Here is a 23,249-nt window from a genome sequence, read left to right as displayed (position 1 = left end):
TTGTGCAGCATGGCCTAAGGTGTGAAATGCAGAGGGCAGGGTTTACCCTACTCATAGCTGGCTGCTGCATGAGATACTGACACAGTGACCTGGCAACTTGAATCAGCAAAGCATTTGTCTGCCTAATGTGTTCATTCACCAGTGCCACCTTGCTGCATGCTCTGAAGAAATCCTACTGTTCCCCCTGATGTGCATCCCTGAAATAGCACAGTTGCCAGGTACGCTGAGGTGACACCTTTCTCGATGCTGGTGTCACTCAACGTCTGCAGTCCTATAGGAGGTGCCATGTGCTGGCATTTTCCTGTGTGATCCCAGTCACACTCACCCCTCCTCTCCAGTCTGAAAGGAATGTTTCATTGCATCTAGTCTCAAATGCAGCTTGGGCATACATCAGTCTTTAAGATCTAAGACTGAAGCCAAATCCATGAACAATAATGTGAGCCTGCCTAATGCAACCCCCCAGTGAAACTTTTGGTGGGAGGTCTGGGGTTTTGTTTAAGTGTCTGCTGTGTGTCAAAGACTGGAGATGAGCCCTGTCCTTAGAGGATGCACAAGAAGCATCACAGTCATAATGAAAATAACAGAAACAGGATAGACCTTGCAGAAGCACACAGTTTTCACTTGATACTCATGGTCTCATTCATAAAACCTGACTTCAGGCTCTTTGTTCTTCCCTTCATAGTTACTTCCAGTTAATCCCACTCTGTTTGCTTTCCTCTTCCTTGTAACTCAAACTGGGTTTTGGTTTAAATTGAATATATAGTTATTTTCCTTTATTGTTTCTCTCAGTCCCTGATCTCCGTTTCTGCTTTAGAGATGTTCCTTGGCAGCCACGGGAGGGCAGTAGGTCTATGTGGAGAAGTACTTGCCATTTTAAAGTACTCTGCCGCGTGCCCCTTGTTTTTCAGAGAGGCTGAAGGCCCTGGAATATCCTTCGTGGCAGGAAAAAAAAACAGCAGGCGCCCCACACCCCAGCACAGCTGTAGTTTTGGCCCAGCATGGGATAGACTTTCAATGAGAACAAGCTCACGCTGAACCAGAATTCATTTAAAATCAGCTGTTTTCAGTGTGATGTCATGTTCAGCACTGCACTCCTGGGTGAGATGCTGCTGGTACATTGCATAGTCCATTTTGTTTGGGTTCTCTCCCCTTTTTTTTAATAAATCATCCAGTCCTAGTTTCATTCCTCAAAGCCCCAAGCATAAGTCAGGGATTCCTCCAGCCATTGATAAATTCAATTTATTACATAAAGATTTCTTCTGAGCATCTTCAAGAACAAAAGGAATAATTATACTTACTAATTTGTCATTCTTCCTCTCACTTCCAGTCTCCTATCCCAGTAGGTCTTGCTAATCTAGGGGGGGAAAAGCACACAGCTGTCATTCCAGGTCTTGGCACTGAGAAATCTAGGGACAAGCTAGCTAATGTTGGATGGGGCTTGAGCAACATGGTCTAATGGAAGGTGTCCCTGCCCATGGCAGCGGGGTTGGTACTAGGTGGTTTTTAAGGTCCCCTCCAACCCAAACCATTCTATGATTCTCAGTTGTTTGTGTCCTCAGGAGAGCCAGGAGGTATCTTATTTTCTTGAACTCAGTTGTTTTGTAAGAAAGCAGTCTGGAGAGATGTGGTATCTTTGCCAGAAGTTCTCTTACAACACTATTTGTGTGCCCCCAACAGACATTGTACTCCTCATTGAATTTACCCTTTCTTCCTTTGCCCTCAGTCAGGTAAAGTGATGTGACCCGTTCCCATTCTAAAAGTGGGAAACAAAGCAAGAGAGTAAATAATGGAATCACAGAACTGTTTGGGTGAGAACAGACCTTAAAATCATCTGGTTCTAACCCCTGTCTATGGGTAGGGACACCTTCTACCTAGACCAGGTTGCTTTTTCCAGCCTGGCCTTGAATACTTCCAGGGATGGGCATCCACAGCTTCTCTGGGCAACCTGTGCCACTGTCTCAACATCCTCGCAGTAAAGGATTTCTTCCCAATACCTAATCTAAACTGACCCTCTTTCAGTTCGAAGCCATTCCCCCTTGTCCTATCACTACCTATCACCTTGTAAAAAGTACCTCTTCCTCTTCCTTTAGGGCTCCCCTCAGGTACTGGAAGGCCACATGACAATGCTGGGTTTGAGCTTGGATACATAAGGAAGATCTGTCCACATCAGATCATGGCATCAAACACCATCACACAAGTTACTGTTACTTCTTTTTTACATATTGCTTTCTTGCAGGTTTGCTGTCACCCACCTTTTGCCACTCTAAATGCAAGACGTTTGCCCTGAGCACTGAAGGAGTTAAGCAAATATGAACTATTATCTTCTTTGTGCAACACATTTGACAGATGCCCAAGAGCACAATTTGGGAGGTGTCAGTACTCAGCACTATTTGTGGCTCATTATTAAAAAGATAAAAATAAACAGAGATTTTGAAGTGGAACTAGCTAAACTCCTTGATATAGAAACCTAAGGCAGGTACAGGGCCAAGTAGATGGAGTGGAAATTTTCCAAAACTGGGAACTGTTCGAGCCCTATCAAATGCAGTCTGAGGTAAGTGACAGCTCCCATGGCCAACTCAGGATTAGATCTGTGCAGAAATAAATGCCTGGCACTCCTGAACTTGCCTTGCAGAAAGGGGTGGAGTAGGAAAAGCATTAGGCCTATTTTCTCCTGGATCATTGATTTCTATGATTTCAAGGAGACCTTGCTCACCCTGGTATAAAATATGAGTAACTCCACAGCTAACTTGCATTTAAGCAGATCAGGAACAATGTATAAAGTGCAAGTGTAGAAAATGGATCCAGCTTATTTAATTTATGCCATGCCATCTTCAACCTTTACAAAGCTTAATACAAGCATTTAAAGTTCTCCCTGACTTCACAGAGCTGCATCTGTGTATGAAAGAATATGAACCTTCCTTCCTTCCTGGTGTAAGATGAGCAAGATCCCTGGAACTGAAGGATTATTTTAAAAGCTACCTATCCTGTGTACCAACAGCTAGTAGCAATAAAATGCCAGTAGCATTAACAGAACTGTTCTAAACAGGAATGTCATCCCTTCATCAAGCCAGAAAAGACATGCCCTCTCTTTGAGCCCCTACCAAATACAGTCTTTGTGATATTCTGGGAAGTTCAGATTTGAGCTAATTTTTTTCTCCAGCTATTGTGCTAATAGTCTTTTTGAGTGTTCTGTGAGTTTCAAAAGGCATGAAAACTGTTTAACTTTCTTCTTTAATAGGGAAAAGAATCATCCTGATTTCTGCCCCTGTGTGATTTGGGAGGGCAAGCAAGAATGAAATGGCAAATGCACCAACGAAGACTTAAATAGGATGGGAAAATTAGGGCATTTAGTATGTAAAGGGTAGGATGGGAAAATTAGGGCATTTAGTATGTAAAGGGTTATGGCAGCTTCTCTGCTATTCTTGTGTGCACATGCTATGTAACAGTCATGAAACAGGAGCACTTCTGCAGAACAGTGAGAACATCTGTATTTCAGAAAAGGAGTAACATTTCCTATGCTGGGAAAGCAGACCACCAGCTACACTGAAGCCACAGTTGCTACAGTGGTGGATGGTGCAGGGTGTAGTCAATGTCCAGGCTGCCTCCCTAGATACTGTGTCTGGTGGGACTGCTGAAGGAAAGGGTCATCTTTGTGCTCACACCTTGGCCTCCTCCACGCTAGAAATCTCACAAGTGTCTGGGAGTTGATGGAAGAGTGAACCTGCAGTGCTGGTTCTCAGCACTGCTGTGCCTGAAGGCAAAGCCTTTTCCCTGCACACTCGCACAGAGCACATTGAAATGACTCTGCTGTGCTTCCATTGAGGCTTTCCAAACATTTCTTAAGGCATCAGGAGCATGACAGAGCAGAAGAATGCCATTAACACTATTTTACAGATAGGAGCTGAATAATTTGCTCAGGGTCAAATGAAGGGCTTAACCTGGATGTCTGGAGTGTCTCTCAACCAGTCACTTCTTCCAGAGCCTTGTTAATTGCTGGTGTCTCTCTTAGTTGCACTCTGGTACGTGTCAGCCAGGATGTTCTGCCACCAGTCGGTCTCTCTCTGTCCAGGTATGCAGACACAGATGTAGATAGCAGAGGTTAGATTATGCAGTCCTGCTCAAATGGCTGCTGGAATTGGATTGATAGCCACAGCAAAGCAGGAAAAGGGTCAGTCAACATCCAAAGGTAGCAACAATCCTGCTTTCCCATACTGGTTTTGTCTTTTGGTTTTTGAAGCCACAAGATCCCTGCAGACTGACTGCTAGAAATAAATTGTCATGACTATCTGTGAATCATCGTTTGGGAAGTCCATGGAGGTTATGAGTTTGTCCATTTGCCACACAGGCACTCAGAAACACCCTGCAGTTTTCCATGCCTCCGTCCCACACCTTGCTGTGTTTGGAACAGCAAGGCAGGAAGCCAGGAAGCCAGAACAAGTACTGGCTTTCAGGGCAGTGAAAGAAAACACCGTGTCTTGGGGATGATTCCAGGCTAGGGCAAGGTGGCTCACTTCTCTCCAGCTCTGTGAGACATGGCAATGCTGTGCCAAAAGCTGGAGAATGGCTGAGTTTGGCAGCACACTTCGCCATTAACCAGCAGAACTATGATGACTAATGTTAATTCTTAATTCCAGTAAAATATTCAGAAATAACTCTGTTTCTCCCATGTTCTCTGGCTCCAGCTTGCCTTCCCGTTTAGAACAATTCTGCCCAAACTGTAATCTGTTCAGATGACCCTTCTGTCCTCGGCAAAAGGCTTTTCAGAGCAGCTAAATGCAGGCAAAGGACTTGTTTCTGTTTGCCTAGCTTCAAAATTAATTTGGCACGTTTGCCCAGGGGTTGAATGGCTTTGCCAGTTATCATCTGTGAAGTGAATCTTGGCTGGAAGCTACAAAGAACTGAGCCTTTCCACCTTGTCTATGCAGGATCGATTGAGGTGCATGTAAACAATCAGGTGCCGAGGGGAGAGAGCAAAACACCCAACTATGCAAGCAAATGCAATTTACAATGAGCAGAAACAACTGATCTGTCTAGTCCAGACAAAGAAGAATTACAGACTGAATAATGTTTAACTGAGTCCAACTGAGAAACAGAAATGCCATATTCTTGAGGCACACAGCTGCTAATCAGGCTACTGCACTCTTCATCTCGTTTAAAATGGCTTTGCTCAACACCCATAAAAGAGCACTGTTGTGCAACACAATTTGAACTGGCAAGTATAATATTGTGAATGTTTTACTATATAAATTGCTAAGGTGGCAGGGGCAGCGGTGCCTGTCCTTGCCCTGCACTGTCCCACACACTACCCAGCGACAAGGATTGGTATCTCTTTCTTCTATTTAGTGCTTGTATCTGTACCTTTTCACCTGGCACTCTCCTTCTCCTCAGGTACTCCACCCCCACGGGTTCACCTCCAACTTCCAAAGCACCCAGGACCCACTTGGCACCCACATGGTTAAGTCTGGAGGAGAGGTGGGTGGCGTGAGGCACAGCCACGCCTGGTGTGGTGGTGTTTTCATGGTGTGCTGCACAGCCCTTTCTGGCAGCCTCCTGTCACTGAGGAACACGGTGCAGCTTAGGCTTGTTGTGGCTTGTTAACACCTCACCCCGACAGTAGCACCTAGTTTTGTTTTCTTTCATCATCCTTCCTTCCCCAAAGCAGCCCCTTTCTGGGTGATAGGAAAGGAGGGTGTGAACAGGGGCACAGAGAGGAAAGGCAAAACATAGGGGACAAAGAGAAAGCTTTTATGTCTTCTTCACCCTCCATTTTTTTCAATTAGGGGACAAGACAGCCCTTCAGCAGTCTCTTCTCCTCCACAGAACCTGACATCCACCTCTGCTCACCTCCTCCCAGCCATGGGTCTCAGAGCCCTCCAGCAGCCCCACTGACATTCCCTGCCCTCTACAGCTGTGCAGAGCAAGGCTGCTCAGCAAAAGCTCCAGAAGGAAAATAGGGGTGGGAATCATGAAATTTCTCTGTGGTAACCAGTGACATGACCTGAGGGAATGGCATAAAGTCATGTCAGGAGGGGTTTAGGTTAGATACTAGGAAAAGGTTCTTCAGCCAGAGGGTGGTTGGGCACTGGAACAGTCTCCCTAGGAAAGTGGTCACAGCACCAAGCCTGACAGAATCCAAGAGGTGTTTGTCAATGCTCTCAGGGACATGGTGTGATTCTTCTGGTGTTCTGTGCAGGCCCAAAGTTGGACTCAATGATCATCACAGGTCCCTTCCAACTCAGCATATTCTGTGATTCTAGGAAATATCTGTCCTGCTCATTGCACTATATCTTCCACTTGGACAGAAAATATTCATCTTGAGAACTGCCACACCACCCCCTTCTGACAGCACTAAATCATCTAAAAATTAAAGTGCTAACTGAAATGGCATCCTATCTCTCTCCCTTTGCAGTGTAGTGGAGAGGGAAAAAGGAAGGACAAGTGCAATGAATACCAGAATGCTTTGGGATGAAAATACATAGTTCAGAAACCAGAGCAGTACTAAGCTTAAAAAAACAGCTCATCATTTGGATCCTATGATGATTCTGGATGTGCATCTACCACTTACTGAGTCAGTGAGATGCCATTTCTTGGACAGCTCTTGCTCTCATTCTTGGTCATAATGCCATATAAATAACATAGGGTACAAACAGCATCACTGATACCTGCCAAAGCTTTGAAATACCTACAAGCTAACTACTAAAACCAAGCCATCAGTCAAGTGACTTCCACTTGAGTTGTTCCACTTCATCATCCCCATATTATTATGTTGATGGAACGCCATAAATCTACTTAGTCAGAGAAGACATTCCATCTACCCTGAACAAATTACCCTCTAGAGAAGATGAGTGAACTCAAGGCAAAACCCCTCAAGAGGTAGCTCATCTGAGCCTCGGAAGTTGCTTGGAGAAGGAGGACTGAGGGAAACACTTCCAGAGCAGCTTGTCCTTTGTGGTTAGCTGTATGAACATGAGAGAAGGATGGTGATGTATATTAGAGATTCCTAGAATCATTAAAGTTGGAAAAGACTTCCAAGTTCATCCAGTTCAACCATATATATTGTGGTTGGAGAAACAGCCTGGGCCTGTCCTATGCAAGAGAATTTCTGAGTGTTCTCTGAACAGCCTGGATACTTGTCAACCTAATTACATGACCAATCTCTGCTTAATTGAGGCTCCATTAACTTTTTTTCTGCAGGTCAGTGTCTGCCTACTAATTTTCTGTTGCAATGGAGCCCTTCTTACTGCAGGGCCCAAAGATCCTTCCAGGCTCTGGTTCTCTGACTTTTCCTGTTCGTGGAAGTTTAGCCCTTCTGGCTCATTCCTCTCCGGAAACATGTCCCACTTTGTACAAGGCTTTGAGGAAGTCAGCTTTCACCAGGTGCTTCAGTCAGCATCAGCACTGGCAGAGGTTTATTTGGGTGTTCCCTGGCACCCAGTAAATGGTGAGCTGATCTCTGGCGAGCAAAGAACTCCTCCTCTCAGAACTAACAGTAAACAGGAACAGGAAGAAGATCCCACCCAAGGGACCCTGCTGGAAGTCACAGCCAGGGAGCCTTGGGCTCACCCTTCCTGGTGCCCTTCTTGCTGCTCCTACCCCAGGCCTGCAGCAGAGCTGTTTATGCATCCCAAGAAGTTGCACCATTAAGCCCATCACTACATCAAGCAATATCAGGTGGGATAGGATGGCACAGTAAAGCATCTGCTGTGGAGTCAGGACTTCCAGCTGCTACATGAGGTTTTCCCACTGACCTGCAAAATTAGGATATTTTGAGAATTAAATGATCCTGAACAAACCATTTTAACATTATTGGGGAGAAGCCTCTGGGGGACTCCCACATTAGTAAAATTGTACCTATTAGTTATAATTTAAATTTATTATAATTTTGATTATATCTATTATGATGGTAGATAGATTATTGTAGTATTTATATATTAATAATAATAATATTACTATAGTCGAACTCGTAATGATTTTATTATAATTTAACAAAAAGATTGATTTATATATTCCTCATAGTTGTCAGTTTCTTGCTAGAAATGTTCACAGAAATGTTTCTAGATAAGGCAGTATGTTAAAATTTGACTGAATAGAACACTACCAAACAAGCTACAAGAAGTAAATGACAGCTGTATTGCCAAAAATGTGTTTTAGCTGATTTTTTAATAATGCTCACTTCTTGTTCTTATCAAGAGACTCCTCAGAGTCTACAAACTTGCTTTTTCACAGGACTGCTTTGGCTCTGAAAATTCTGCTCTGCACTGCACACACCTCCAAAAGAGTGCAGTTATAGAGCACAAAAATTACATGAGATTTATACACTGATGCAAAACCTTTCAGCCTGCAAAAACCTCATTCTGCTGTCACATCCCACTGGAGGCACTAAAGCATTGAATGGATGTCAATGTTTATGTATTTACAAAGAAGTTTCATAGAATCATAGAATAGTTAGAGTTGGAAGGGACCTGAAAGTTTGTTTAGTTCCAAACCCCTGCCACAGACAGCAACATCTTCCACGAGACCAGGTTGCTCAGAGCCCCATCCAACCTGGCCTTGAACAGTTCCAGGGATGGGGCAGCCACAGCTTCTCTGGGCAACCTGTGCCAGTGTCACACCACCCTCACAGTAAATAAATTCTTTTTAATATCTATTCTAAGTCTGCTCTCTTTTAGTTTGAGTCCATTCCTCCTTGTCCTGTCCCTATAGGCCCTTGTAAAAAGGCATGTATGTGTTAATGTTCGCATGGCACATTCAGCAGATCAGTTTCTACACAAATCCTGCAGATTCAGTGCCTGGATGAAGCTGCTGTTTCACCTACACTGCTTTGGTGGAGGGCACAAAACCAGAATGGGGCAGCCTGGGTTGATCCTCACAGAGTCCTGTCCACGTCTCCTGCCTCTGGACAAGGCACAAGTTTGCACAAGGCCTGACTGCATATTTGTCTGGGATTTGGATGGGATCGGAGGAGTGCTCCATTCTCATTTCCTCTTGCTGAACTTTCCCATTAAATAATATGAGTAAGGCTGAAGGGAGAAGACAAGAGTATGCATAATGATTATTATGCGTGCCGGAGGGGTCCTGTTAAGTTAAGTCTTCATAAGCAGAGAAGGGAACCTGAACACCCCAAAGCCCAGAGGAAGAGCCAACAAGGCTGTTACATAAACCACTGATACCCTTCCTGAAGAAAAGGATGACTCCCTGGTCTATTTTCCAAGTACAACACTCTGCTCCCTCCTTTTTTCAGGATCGAAGGCTGTCAATCTCATACTTGGTAGCACTAAACGCATCCCAAATACTGACAATATTTTTTTCTCTATTACCATTTTTCCTCAGTTTACAAGGAGATCTGCCATGGAACAGCTCTCCCAGAACTTCACATGCATCATGTTCAACTTTTTATTCAGGATTGTGGACAAAGTAGGCAACCATCCCCACAAAAATTAGCCTCTGGATTCTGGATTGATCCCCCCTAAGAACTAAGAAGTAACAAAGAGGGACAGATACTATTTTTTCCCAGCAGCTTTCAGTCCTACCTCTTTGCACTCCAAATTAGGTGGGAATACAGACATTTCTCTCTTCTTTAAGTACAGAAGGAGCAAGCCCTGAGCTCAAGTTCAATGGGTCTTTTAAGGCTGCAGAAAGCCTGGCAGGAGAAGGTGTGATGCAGTGGCATTGAACAGCAGTGGCAGAAATATCCAATGGTTTACCACGTGTGAATAAAGGCAATCAGCCAGGCCTGTCTTTGAGAAATGGGGAGAGCTTCACCCTGTGCTTGTTCTGTCTCCATCTCAAATTATGGCAGCCTGCTCATGCAGAAACCCTGCAGTTCTCCATGCTCAGCACAGTGAGTAAGATGTTTCACAATTAATGCCGAGCTGATGCAAGCAAAGTGATGTTACACAGAAACTGAGCACTGACATCCAAATTCAGTAAAGGAATAGATAAAAGGGTGTCGTTAGAAAAGACATCCAAAACCTATCTCTTTCCACATGAGAGCATATATGATCTTGCCTTTATTAGAAATAGTATGAACCTAACCACAAATAGAACAATTACTTTGTGTGAATTTGCACAGGTGTGAGTATTAGAATGAAGAAAACTAGCCTTTTTTTTTGACAAAACTTTTCAAGGCTGGTATCTTATTGCAGTCATATTTTTGTTTCATCTACATATTGAGTCTCCATCCCCTTATCAAACATCAAAGTATCATGCTTGCCCTTTCCATTTGAGATATATAAATGCCTGCGTGTTGAGCATTTAATTCAATAATGTGCCTTTCCCAGGGAACTGTTTCTTTTTTCACCTTTCAAATTCAAATCCAGCTATTCTAGTCCTGACTGGGGCTGGCCTCTAATTCGATGTTTGGGTGATGAGTTTTGCTAAATTTATTTGTAGCTGTCTCTTCAGTGCTTTACAGAGACCTCCTCATGGCTTACATGGGAAGCTGAGAGGGGCTTGCGGGAGATGCAAATTTTTTTTTTTTTTAAATGAAGGAATATGTGTAAAACTTGAACAATATTTGGTATGATCATAAATAGCAGCCAAACGATCTTTGGTCTGAGCAGCTGGAGATAATAATTGTCTCCCTCTACAGAGGAAGGCGATTTTGGCAATTGCAGGTGGGCAGTAACATTCACAGATTTTGTACAGTTAAATCGCTCTACACACTTGCAGCAGACCATTTTCCTTCTTCACAAACCCACACCATCCGCAACTTCTACTGACTTAGATACAGATCCTCTGGTGTGGATTTAAGTGCTCAATTCAAGCTACTAGTTAGCTGAAAAGGTTGGCCAAAGCAAGCAATTGATAATGGTTAAATTAAAGCTCGGGGCTGTTTGTTGGTCACTCCTGCAAGTTATGCTTCAACTAGGGAAGGATTATGAATCCTGTTTGGTTTAGGAAGGAATGAATGATTTAATCTCCAAACCTCATCTGAATGTACTCCTGCACTGATGCAGCCATGTGGCAAATGCACCAGAACGACTGTATTGTTATTTTTCAGACAGGAAAGTTGCTGACAGAGGCGGGCGCTTACCAGAGCATCCAGACAAGCACGGAGAAGCCTCTGAGAGACGCCACATCCCTGGGATCGATCTGTAGGGAACGAGGCACTGCATTTGTCTCCCACGTGCATATGAGCATTTCCCAGTAACACCAATAATTCCCAACGCCTGCGTGAGGCCATGCTGTGAAAAACCATACAGGCAGCCACAAACAAAGGTTTCCCGCACACGGAGCGCCACGAATTGGGAATCGGTCCCTTCGCCTGGCATTTCCCTGGAGCAAGCCGGGCGCAGGGCTCCTGCACATCTCCTCATGAAGGTTAATTGGGACCGTGGGACCGCCTGAGCAGTGACACTCCGGCCTCCCCGAGCCCACCTCAGCCATGGGGAGCGAGCGCTGCCCACCTTTTCCTCTCTCATCTCGGGACCACCCTCCCCCGCGCCGCCAGCCGGGACCGCGGCGAGACACCGCCACCTCCGACTGACACCGCGACCGGGCCGGCCCCCGTTGGCTGCAGAAGCCCAGCCCAGGGGGAGCCAGCCCAGCGCCGGCAGACGGCGGCAGCCGCCGCCGCCGCCCCACTCGCAGCACACGCTCCTCACGCCTCGCCCCGCTCCCCGCGCCCCCCCCGCCCGCCGCCGCACGGACCTCACGGGCCTCACGTCCCCCTGCAGCCGCCGCGCGCGCCGCGCCGGGCCCGCCCCGCATTGGCCGGAGCTCCGCCCGAGCCCGCCGCCCATTGGCGGAGGCGCGGGGCGCACGGGCTCCGCCAATGGGAGCGCGGCGGGGGCGGGGCGCGCGGCGCGGCCGCGGCCGGGGGCGGCGGCGGTAAACAGGCGTGCGGGCCCGGGCCGCGGCCGCCGAGCGGAGCGAAACGGAGCCGAGCCGGTGGCTGCTGGGCTGTACCGTGCCGGGCTGGGGTATGAGAAGCGACCGTGGCGGCGGAGAGGATGGGTTGGGTCGGGCTGGGCCGTGCTGTGCTGGCGGCGGGGTGGGGGCAGCGGAGCACCCGGTAGTGGTGGTGCCCCCGGGGGGCTGTGGTAGTACCCCGGCTGTGGGAGTTCGTCCGTTGCGATGCGGGGGAGCGGTGCGGGAAGGGATGCGGATGATGGCGGCGGCGGCGGCGCTGCCACTGCCACGGGGAGGACGCCCGTGCCCGGCGCGGCGCCCCGGGCCGGGGGTCGCTCGCCCAGGGTGCGTTCCCCGGTGGCGGGGGCACGTGTGCGGGGTCCGGCGGTCGATGGCGGCCGCGGGACAGCGGAGCCGTGCCCGGGCAGGAGGCGCCCGGAGCCGCGGCCTTGCCGTGCCCTTGGCCGTGTCCCGTCGGGGTGAGAGCGGGGCCGGCCGGGTCCCGCCTCCTGCCCGCGGAGGGCTCCGCTCTCGGCAGCGCCGGGCCGGGAGCGGGGCCGGCGCCTCGGCGCAGCTGGGCAGGTGCGCGGGCTGAGCGGGGAGTGCAGCCCAAGGGTGCTCAGGGAAAAGGGCGGAATCCACCGCTCCGCCTTGCCCAAGGACATCACGGAAATGTGGTGCTGTGCTGCTTTCCAGGCTGCTCCGACTTGGAGCCTTGCTCCTCTCTTGTGGCTGGGACCGATCCGCGTATCTGGTTGGAGGTGGATGTACAGTACATGTGTTGACTGTTTTTTAAGCTTTGCTTGTGGCTGAAATGGGGGTAAAAAATCCCCACCTTGTGAGCCCCCTGCCTTTGGTAAAATGGCTGAGGAAATAATCTTTCTTTTTATAGGCGAACAGGCTTGTAAAGTCTTTGTAACAATGTGAACAAGAACTGATGGGGAGATACTTAGTTTTATACAGGCACCGAACAAGTTACCTATAAATGACTACAGATATGAAAGTTTGGTTTGTATAATGTTGTTTTCCTGGTTACTGACCATAGTAATTTCTGCAGGACAGTATCATAAGAAATAACACTATTTCTGATGGCCCAACAAGGTTATGTTCCACCCAGCAGGAATGTAGGTGGAGAGATTCTCTCTATTACTCTTCATGCAATGAAGATCCAAACTTTGTGGCCAGTGTTATCAAAGGAAATGAAAGCTTTTCTTTCATTAACTGAAAGTATTATTTTCCTAAAAATAACTAACCTAATAAAAAAATTCTGATTTTTTTTCTGAGTTGCTTTTATTTAAATTAGACTATTTTACTGGATTTGGATGTGTTAATTGAGTGTATGCAAAATAATTCTTAGCACTGGGTGCAGAAAGATGATGGCCAAAGTCAATAGTAGCTCAGTAAAAGACTTCAGAAGGGATTAAGAAATTGTTGTTTATACAGACTGAATGCAGATTGGTGTCTAGAGTATATCGGTAGTTTTGCATTTCTCTGCCATTTGATAAGAACAGTCATATGTTATCAGAAGGAGTTTAGCTGCAGTTCACAGGAACTGCAGCTAGCAAGAGCAAGAACCTTCTTGCTCTTAGACAGGAGAGTTCTTTTTGTATTTTGTAAATGTTTTTTTCATTGCTGTTAATTAGCAGTGACCTTGGTAACTTTGAATAAGATAACTAGAATAAACAGATTAATATTGTCCTGTCTTAATCGAGATAGGGGGAAAAAATGGGCGACCTGCTGTGCTTTGACAGCGTCTCCCTTTTAATAATGAAGTAGTGAGATCAGTAGAAGAAAAGGCTTCATGGAGAATTGCCTCTCACCTTACTGTCAGAGTGCTGATCACCTTGTTTCATTCCTGCCAAGGGGAATTCTGTGCTGTGCAGTGCAGCTCTGGTTAATTCATTTGTGATAGTTAACACAAGTTAATAATAGCTCAATGCATCCATGCAGCAGGAACAGAACTTTTTTTGGCTTCTAGTCTTCCAGTAGTCCTTTTAAAGGCAAGTGATGGTCTGTTGTTTCACACCCTCTTTGTCAGGCTGTATTATTTTTCTGGAAACTGAGAAGGAACAAGAGACAGGAGCTGAATTCCTGCTTTTTAATTTTTTTAATGTTAAAAACTAGTGATTGCTTATGGAGTTGGGATTTTTTTAGGAAGAGGAGGGTGGGTTTTCTTCTGTCTGCATGTGTTTTTTTCTTCATTGTTTTAGCCAGGGTGCAAGGGATGGCATGTGTTTCATGGTCTGTCATATTGTGTGTCAGAGTATGTGGTATAAATCGTTTGATCCAGGTGGTTTGCCAAGTGCATCTCAGGATTTAGTTTGGTGCATGAATAAGCATTTCTCTTTTTCCTTAAATCTGTCCTGCTGGGTGAACAGTCCAGTCTAGGATGGAGGCAGTGAGTCTGAAGCAGTATTTAGGAATTACATCTCCAATGTGTTGTAGGTCTTTTTATCTTCTCCCTCTAAAACTGCTAAAGAAAGAAGTCTGGAAGAGGAGGCTTTTTCCCTTTAGGAACTGTATATTCTGGAACAGAGCAGCTTTAGGAGAAGATTAGTTTCTCTTTCAGCTTGTTTTATGAAAGTGCTGCCTTGTGCTACGAGTGCCTGCTTTCCTTCAGGACCTGAAGAAGAAAATTAGTTATTTGCATGTGGAGCTAAAATGCAAGCTGGCAGTGAAGCACGGTAGTTTGAGGGCGTGGTTTCAATCACTGTCTGCCTTCTCACCCAGCAGTGAAAGCTCGTTTTATAGGCACATTCCTATCTTTGCATTCAGTTTTTTATCTTTAGCTTCTCAGTTTTTAGATGCCACTTGTTTTGTTCCTCTCACCTCTCCTTCCCCTGTATAGTAGATGGCAAAATTAAATCAATCTGAGCTGGGGACAAAAACCCGAGAAATAACAGGATACACGAGTTTTGTCCGTTCTTTGTACAGTTGTGTTTCTGCACTTGATTTTAATGGCTTTTTAATAGCTTTTGTGTTTTGTCGGTCAGTAGAGGTGTAGAGCTAAATAAAGCACATTGAATTCCCAGCTATCCAGTCTCTGAAATGTTCTGTGTGCTTCTCACAGCATAGAAAATGACATTACTTGCTCTGAAAAACTTAGCTGTCAGTCTGTGCAGCTAGCTTTTAGAAACTTTGTGAGTTGATATGTCTGCTTAAACAAGTCTGCATGCATATCCACAGTTTAAAAACTGATGTTTTTTTCTGGAAGCTGCATAAGACTTTGTCTTTTTCTTAAACACTGTGTAGATTCTGTATGTGGAGACACCAGGAAAGATGATCTGTGTTCTGTATGGCCCTAGAGCTGTTTTGTGATGTGCAGGAGATAACTTCCACTTACAAAGTTCTCCTACTGTGTTTATTTTGCCTCTGTAGTTTGTCCTGGTTTTCGGTGTAGATTAGATCTTTATGTGGCCCCTTTCATTGCTACTCATGCCTCCTTTTTAACCAGTTGCATGCCTTGTTTTTTTTCCTGGGTCTGCTGAACAAGTGAACTATACAAGGGCTTGGGGTATTGTTCTGGACTGTCACAGCTCTCCTGCTGTCGGATTGTGCCATTTGGAAGAATTAAATTCTCGTCGTAATTTGATATGGTCGAAGTGCTCATCAACGGAGTTGTTGGGGATTAGGGAAGAGATGGGAGGGAGAATGACTGGGCAGTAAATTGCAGGTGGATTGAGTGTTTCCTTTAGAGAACCTTTTGAAATCAGTAAGCCTGATACAATTTTACATTGCACAGCAAAGCTTTATGGAGCGTGGCCTTTCAGAATTTAGTCTGAGAGTTTGGGGATTTTTAAAGGCAACTGTATCAGCTGCAAAAAGCTTTGATTTTTCTAGTTTGGAAAGGCAATGTATTTATATTATTCAGAATGTGATTTCATAAAGTCTATACATAGCGTAAACAATTGTGGATTACAGATTCTGTATAAAGTGTGGGAGCTTGCAGGTTAGGCTTAGCTGTAAAAGAAATATAGAGCTCATTAGTCTCATTTACCCTAGTGTCAGAAGTTTCTACGTGTAGGGATCAGGAGCCAGCAGAAATAACTTGTCTGTGGCAGAGATGCCATGTAGGAGCTGTAGGTTCTGATAGACCATGTTCCTCTGCAGCACAGAGATCAGTTTGTCTTCTTGAAGTAGTATTTTTTTGCCTATGGTCGTCTTGAATCCAAATTTTCTACTTCTTGCAGGGAGGTTTTGGCACAACCAGAAAAATGGAAGCTCCCATACCAGGGTGCTGGTATGTCAGGGGTCTATGAATAGACCAGGATATGTTGTAAGTTGCTAAATTGGAACCTAACCCCAGCTTTCAGGGCAAGGTTGGAAGCCATGAGATCTATACAGATACAAATGCCTGCAGGATCAGTAGTGGGATCAGTGGCTGTGGTGTTTGCCTGCTGCTCACATTGGTGACAGAGGGCTTGTTCTCAGCACAGGGGGTGTGTTTGCCACCCAGAGAGACCAGTGGGGGCACCACTGATGGACTTGGCAACATCCACTCGGGGTGTGGTGTGCAAGGGTCTGTCCTGGTGTACACAAAGGGTGATAAAATACCTTCTCACACCTGAGCAACAGCACAGTTACAGGTTGTGTCTAGATCTTAGAAAGGTTCTGACTAGAAGCCACTGCTGGTGTGGCATTTAATGGTGACTCTTGACAGTATATTGTTTAGGTGGTGAGCAAACCAGCTATAAATCCTTGTTTGTCTTTGATCTATAGAGGTGGGTATTTAGAGGACTCTTAGGGATAGGCTGTGTGCTGTAAGGATCAGTGTACTATGGACAGCTCTGGGATTCTGTTCCTGACCCCATGCCTGACAGGCAGTGTAAGTTTGGGTAGATCACCTGTTCTCTTCCCTCTAAAGTAGACAACTGTGATTTCAGTCTCCTTTCCTGAGCTTTTTGAGAGTTATAGGTGTAAGAGGAAGAACTGCTATTTTTCTCAAGACTTTTGCTTTAAGTAGTGGTGTGTTTGAGTCTAAAGGAATCTGCACTTGTTTGTGAGGCATAGCACTTTATCGGTTTCCAGTTCCTAAATTGGACTTAGTGTGCTTTTGGAAAAGTCAAAACTTCCAATAAAAACAATTGTAGCATAACAGTGCATGCAAAAACAAAAATAAATTAGCTGCAAGTTGATAACCTCCTTTGTTTATATTCTAATTCAGAGTAAAAGACCAGTGGGGGGCTCTGTTGATTCCTGTGCAAAACTGTTTATCAGAGGGAGCTGAGCTTTGGTGGTCTCTAAGTGCTGATGTGACTGAGAGAATAAAGCTGCTCTGCAAACTTGGGGAAGGTGTTTATAGTGTTCAGATTTCGTTTGAAGCTCAGTGTTTAGGTTTGATGAGTGAAGAGTTTTAGTGTAACCTTTTTATTAATACTGTTAGGTAGAGTTATTCCATATAAATGTGGGGATTTGTCTTCTCAAGTAATGCTGTATGTTACCACTAATGGGGTGACTTGGAACTAGTGAACTGTGCTTTCATGTAAACTTGCCATAAACCTAAACTACAAGGTTTCATCTTGTACTAGTTCTGTTTCTTAAGTATGTGCTTCAAATATTGCATCTGCCAGAATCTCATATTAATCTGTGTGCTTGGAGGTCATGCTGCATTTTGATTTTAATATAGTATTGTCCTTGTTGCTGAGTGAATGATCTATGTGCATGGGAAGTAACATTAATCCAGAATTTATCAGAATTATTCATGAAATTAAAGTTACACTTAAGGCTTTTGAGCTATTCAGAGGATGCAGCGCAATGCACTTATAAGCACTGCCCACTGCATAAACAGAAAGATAAAACCCTTTTTTTTTTTTTTTTTTTTTTTTTTTTTGGGTCATCTTACTCTTTCTCCTTTTCCTATTGGTAACAGAGGTAATACAAAGATTGTGTGTTGCCTTGAAATCCATCCCAATGGCCCAAAACTTTTTGCCTTGCAAATGAGATTAATGGATTTTTTTAAATTTTTTTTTTTTTTTTATTTTGAGCCCCCAGCTACAAAGACTTAATTCTCAGGAGCAGACAGAGACCAGATTCTTGGGGAAAAGTGAACGAGCAGTGACCTTAAAATGACAGCAACTGAGTTGGATCTACCTCAGTGTAACAGCAAACAGTGTGTGCCCAGGACAGGATTTATTAGTGTACTGTGTGAGGGCATATCAGAAATGACCCGTAATGAGGCCTGTGCTCTCTTAATTGTGGTAAATCTTAATCGTGGCTAAATTATTTCTAGATCTGTATAGATTATTTCCATCTGTGGGTAGAAGGATACTGTGTTAATTCCAGGCATGTGGGCTGTGACTGTGCTATTGCATGTCCCCAGACATTGTCCAGAGAGAAGTAAACAGGGTTGTTGGTCCAGAGCATTCACTTTGCACAAATATATCTGTGCCTAAAATAGAGCAGGCTGTGCTTACTTTTAAAGTGTCCAAGCATTCTTTTCACTCTTATGTGTGTCAAGCCATTTATGGGGAAAAGTGGGTTTTGAACTAGCTGTCATTCACCAAAAATGAGTGCTAAGCCTTCTGAATTTTGGTGGAAAGAGGCATTTGTCTGCCAAGCAGCCCATTTTTATCAGTGTGTGTACTGCTCTTGCAGTGATTAGGGAGCAAACCAGTTCCGCTTGCCCTTCAAAGGTGTTTGTTTCAAATGGCACTGGCAAACTGCTTTGTGGAGGGGTGGTTGTAAAGCAGCTTTCAGAGACCTGATGAATTCAGCTTAAGGGGGGGTTTGAGTGCAAGCCACGGGGCAGGATCAAATATAGGTGTCCTTACTTCTGTTACAGGTCACATCTTTAAAGGTATTTCTTTGGAGCTGCAATGTATAGGAGTTACAGGGAAGGGAAGAATGAAGGATAAGCAAGGTGGATTTTCAGTTTGATTAAAAGGATGATGGCAACTTCTTCCTTTTAAAATGCTGGTTTTGTGCCCTGCATGGTTAAAATTTGGGTCAGCTGCAACCCAAGGAATCCAGCTAACGAAAATACATCTAGGCAGGGACCTGGCAATCTGGTATCAAAGGAACTGGTGGGGAGGTGTGTGATAGAACTGAAAAAGGTCATGAATGAAAGGATCACATGAAAAGGTTGGTATGGCAACAAAGATAAAAAGAAATGGAAAAAATCTGTAAAAGAACAGTTACGGAGCAGCTTAATGAATAATAGTTATATCCATGGAACAGTGTCCTGAGTATCTGGCCTTCTGCATCTTGTTTGTGGTGTTTATTATTTTTGTTTCAGTAGACTCTTGCCACACTTGCTTTGATGGTGTGGGTGGTTATAACACTGAAGCCAGGGTTTTAGTCCTTGTTTAGATACAACTAAGATAACAGTGATTGTAATAAAGGATAATGGAAACAGGGAAGATATAGAGGCTGTTTTCTCTTCCTCATATGTGATATGTAATTATCTGCCTGACTACCTGTCCAAGCTAGTGTTATTTTATTATTTATTTTCATTTATTTAGAATAAAAGTTGAAGATAGAGAAGGCAGCTAAAACTGCAGACCTCAGAGGGGGAATATGGGCTGCTGTAAAACTGCTCTGGTTTTGTTTGGGGGATTTTTCAATGTTTTTTCTTTGCTCAGTTATTTTGTGTTATTTTGTTTTTTAAATTATTCAACAGTATTTGGGTGTTTAGCAAAGTGTTGATAGTAGTAGTAGTTCCCATAAACTGGAAGAGGCTGTGTTGTCATGCATAGAAAACTTTCAGAAATGTTTCTGCTATTTGCATGATTAGAAATCTTGTGTTTAAACTTGGTCCATCCTATATATATATGTGTGTATATGCATGTGCATATATATCTGGGTAAGACTTCACTTTCTGGAAGAAAGCTCATGGAGTCTGAAGCAGATCTGTGTGTAGGAGCACATGAAAAAGAAAGGGAATGAATGCAAGAATGTGTTTTTAAAGAGGGACAAGTATATAACTTCTGTTGCTTGTAGCAAGGCTGCTGGTTTCTGTTATTGGCCTCTCATAAGCTGAGTGTCTCGCTACACTTGCTTAAACTTTCAGTCTAATAATCTGGGATGTTGAAAAGGGGAGGAAACACTTGACAGCAAGTCACTCTAGAGAATGGTGGGCTGCGAGGCTGAGGATTGTTGCTCACAGGAGACATTGGTTTAGTTTTGCTGTTACAACAGGGCTCTGAATCAGGTGACATCTAACCTGTAGAAGCCCCTGTGCCCACTGTGCAGACCTTGCATGGTGTCCGAGGATGAATTGGCTCGAGCTTCCTTGTGCTGGAAGGTGTGGGGGTTTTCCAGGGGTTCATTCAACTGTGAGAAGCTTACTAAGCCAAATCTGTGACCCTGCCTATTTTTGGACAAGAGCTCACGATCAGCACTTGTCAGCCCTCTTCAGTCCAGGCTGGGGCACTCTGGCAGCTTGTGTAGACACCACTGACTTGTCCATGCTCTGTTGCTAGCAGTGCCCCACTTTGCTAGCGCTACATAAAGAATCCTCAGGGAGCGAGTCAAGTGTGATATAGACTTTGTACACTTGGACTAATTCCGTTTGGAACCACTCCCTAAATCTCCTTCTGATAGAGCTTGCTTATGCTGTATTTATTGATTTAGTAGAATATGAATAGAACTTAGCGGGGCAGAAATGCTTTGCCTGCTGTCTGTGCTGAGTATTAACACAAGTGTAGCTGTCAGGTACAGTACCAGCCTTGTCAGAAGTGTGTGCTTCCTGTCTCAAGTTTTTTATCTCTTGTCCTTGCTTGTGCTTATTGCTTTATCATTGAAGAAGAAGAGGTAATTTTCTTAATGCTTGGTTATTTTTTTGTGTGCAGTTTTTTACCTTCTTGATTATCTAGCATATATTTTATTTAGAATAGCCTGTCCTTTGGCAGCACTGTGTAGGAGCGTGTTGCTGATGCTTCTGAGCTAACAAACCACTTAGCTGGCACCAAGGTGGTTATAGCTACTGTGCAGACGAAGTAGGGCTGATAACATGGAAGTCAGAGAGAGATTGGTAAAAATTTACCCAGTGCAATGTCTTGTAGCCAAATCTGTGCAGGGCAATAGACCCTCCTTGCTTGTTGATATATTTAGCAATGGAAGGTTGAATTTGTTGTGCAATGTATGTTTTCTACTTGTGGTTGCATTAGCTTCCCTGAAATTTTGTTTGGAGATTTATTTATTTTAAAAAACGCATCTTTAGCATATCATAACTGTCACTTCGTGACAAGGTCTTTGGTTGGTTTTGGGTGAAAGGCGTGTATAGTTTAACCACTGGTAATTAGTAAGAATACACATTAAAAGTGGATTTTTTTGTGTGTGTGTTGTCCAAATGTGTACTGGCTTACCTTCTGTTACCCTTCTTGGGATGGAGGAAATGAACTTATTTTGCACTCAAGCCTTCCTTGCTGCTAATACTTGTAATCACAAAAGCACTTATTTCTTAATAGTGGCAACCTTTGAATGGTCTCATTTCAGCTGGGACAGTACTGGGTTGTTGGCTGGTTTCTTTGCCTGGCTCTGAATTGCAGGGACAGCCTACAAATAAATGCTTTGAGTGAAATCCATGTGGAAATTTCCAGTGTGAAGATGTAGGGGTAGAAAAACACTTCCTGTTGACAGAGTAGGTTTTCTTACCTGACAGGCAACTTTTCAGTTTAAAAGTGCATTACACAAGGTTAAAACAAATCATAGTGATTAAATACCGAGATGCAGGAGTAACACTTAGAGGTCTGGAGAATATGGATAAGTCTTGTGATGAGAACCACAGAATAAAGACCCAGGTGTTCTTGATTTTTATTTTACAGCTAACCTATTGTGCCCAGATTCATTGTAAGCACTTTAACTTACACATGTAAGTGTAACACTTCCTGGCTGCAGTGCTTGTTCCTGATTTTGATCAGTGATAAAACAGTGGTTGAACAAATATCCCAGTAACTGGGCTTTATCCTATATTTGCATAATAATGTGTCTCTGAAGTTCAGCTGTAGTAGTCCATGCATTTCATGTGTGATTGCAGCAATCTTGTGTACACAAATTTAGCTTTAGCAGTCCATTCTTCTCCTTCATGACTAGTACATGACTGGCAGACAGGGCTTGTGTTTCCTGAGAAGGTAACTGGATCCAGTTGCTTGTGGTGTGCAGCTGGGTGTAATGTCTTGTGTGCTGTTCACTCAGGACCACTTGTACTAAATCAGTGTATTAACATTTATAGTTGAGTATATGTGCATGTTGACAGGTTATCTTCTAGAAATGGATTGATGCCTGTGTACCTATCTAGGAACTAACTTAAATATGTGGCCTTAGACTAGTGCTCTGCACCTATTGCAGTCAGGACATTTATATTCTCCAAATAACTACAGAGAATGCTGTATGGGCAAGTTTGGACCTTTGTCAACATCTTGTTCCAATTACATGCCTCTGTCTTCTCTATCAGTAAAGCTGGGAACATGTGCAGCTGAGCCATGGAACTCTCCTGGCTCTCATGGAACTCTCATGCAACTTTTCTGGAACTGTGAACCTGTCTGTGCTTTAAAGGTGTAGCAGATGAGTGAAACAAGCAGGTGAAAATGTCCCCTGCAAAATGGTTTTGTGCCCCAGCCACTGGATTTCTTTTATGTGACCCACAGTGATGTAGGAGAGCTGGTGTCCTGAGCCTGAGCTTGGTTCTAGACTAAGCCAAATGATTTGATGAAATTACTCGTCAGACACACTCTGTCCTGCATCCTGCAGTGCCCAGTTTGTATTGGAAGACACTGAAATGGCACAGGCTGCTACAAATCTGAGATGGAACCCCTTGAAAAGGAAAGGGGGCTGAGTCAAAAATTCACTGTAGAGCAGCGCTTTGCAAATGCTGTGGTAGGTAGGTGTTGTGAGCATGCTTAAATTTCCAATTAAAAGTAACAGAGTGAGCTACAAGTTGGGGATGGAACAGACTGTGAAGCAGGCTACCTTTGGAAGATGGACAAAGCTTAATCATTGGTGTGGGAGTAAAGAAATTCAGCCATGTAAAATGAGTAGGCACAGCTCCAGGGCAGGAATGGAATGTGACAGAGAACTCCATCAGTGCTATCAGGACCTGAGAACATGTTCCAAGGCTCCGTAATAATTGAAGGTCAAATGTTAATGTTTTTAATCCACTTCTAACATCTGGAAGGAATCAAGACAGTCTTTGCAATGTTTTCTGACACTTACCTGTTTTTGCTTGCTCTGGTCAATGGTAACTTGGATATTTGTATGGAGTCCTGGAAAGTCATCCTAACTCATAAGAACAGGGAGAGTTCTCTTTTCCTGGTAAGATCAGCTAACGAGGCACTCAGGCTGGCCTGGGTGCTATCTGGGCTATCTGCAGGCAAGTTCCTATGGTGGCTGCTTGCCAAAGCAGGAAGAGATTTTGCCTGGGTGTGCTACCAGCTCTTAGGGGATGTGAAACTGTTGCA

At 44.4% G+C, this 23,249-nt stretch overlaps 1 protein-coding gene and 1 long non-coding RNA gene across 5 annotated transcripts in view; one reads left to right on the top strand and one right to left on the bottom strand.

The window, feature by feature from the left end:
* Positions 1-11,715, bottom strand: part of LOC106853888 (uncharacterized) — a 29,573-nt gene extending 17,858 nt beyond the window's left edge. Inside the window, exons 1-3 of one of the 3 annotated variants that reach the window (XR_015802166.1) lie at positions 11,653-11,715; positions 11,036-11,094; positions 1,299-1,354 (exon numbers count right to left, since the gene is read on the bottom strand). This is a non-coding gene — a long non-coding RNA (uncharacterized LOC106853888). Of the gene's footprint in view, positions 1-1,298; positions 1,355-11,035; positions 11,187-11,652 lie in introns of all 3 variants that reach the window. The other 2 variants (XR_015802167.1, XR_015802168.1) reach the window with 2 other exon arrangements.
* An 86-nt stretch (positions 11,716-11,801) lies between these two features.
* The window catches only part of COQ8A (coenzyme Q8A), a 42,829-nt gene continuing 31,381 nt past the window's right edge, over positions 11,802-23,249 (top strand). Inside the window, exon 1 of one of the 2 annotated variants that reach the window (XM_014877387.2) lies at positions 11,802-11,924. The gene's annotated coding sequence lies outside the window, so the exon portion shown is untranslated. Of the gene's footprint in view, positions 11,925-12,374; positions 12,615-23,249 lie in introns of those variants that run through there. The other variant, XM_088161105.1, reaches the window with a different exon arrangement.

This window comes from Sturnus vulgaris, chromosome 3 (genome assembly GCF_052056855.1).
Source record: "Sturnus vulgaris isolate bStuVul1 chromosome 3, bStuVul1.hap1, whole genome shotgun sequence".
In the NCBI taxonomy this organism is placed as follows: Eukaryota; Metazoa; Chordata; class Aves; order Passeriformes; family Sturnidae; genus Sturnus; species Sturnus vulgaris.
Note: the sequence above shows the minus strand (reverse complement) of the source record. Positions and strands in the feature narration are given on the sequence as shown.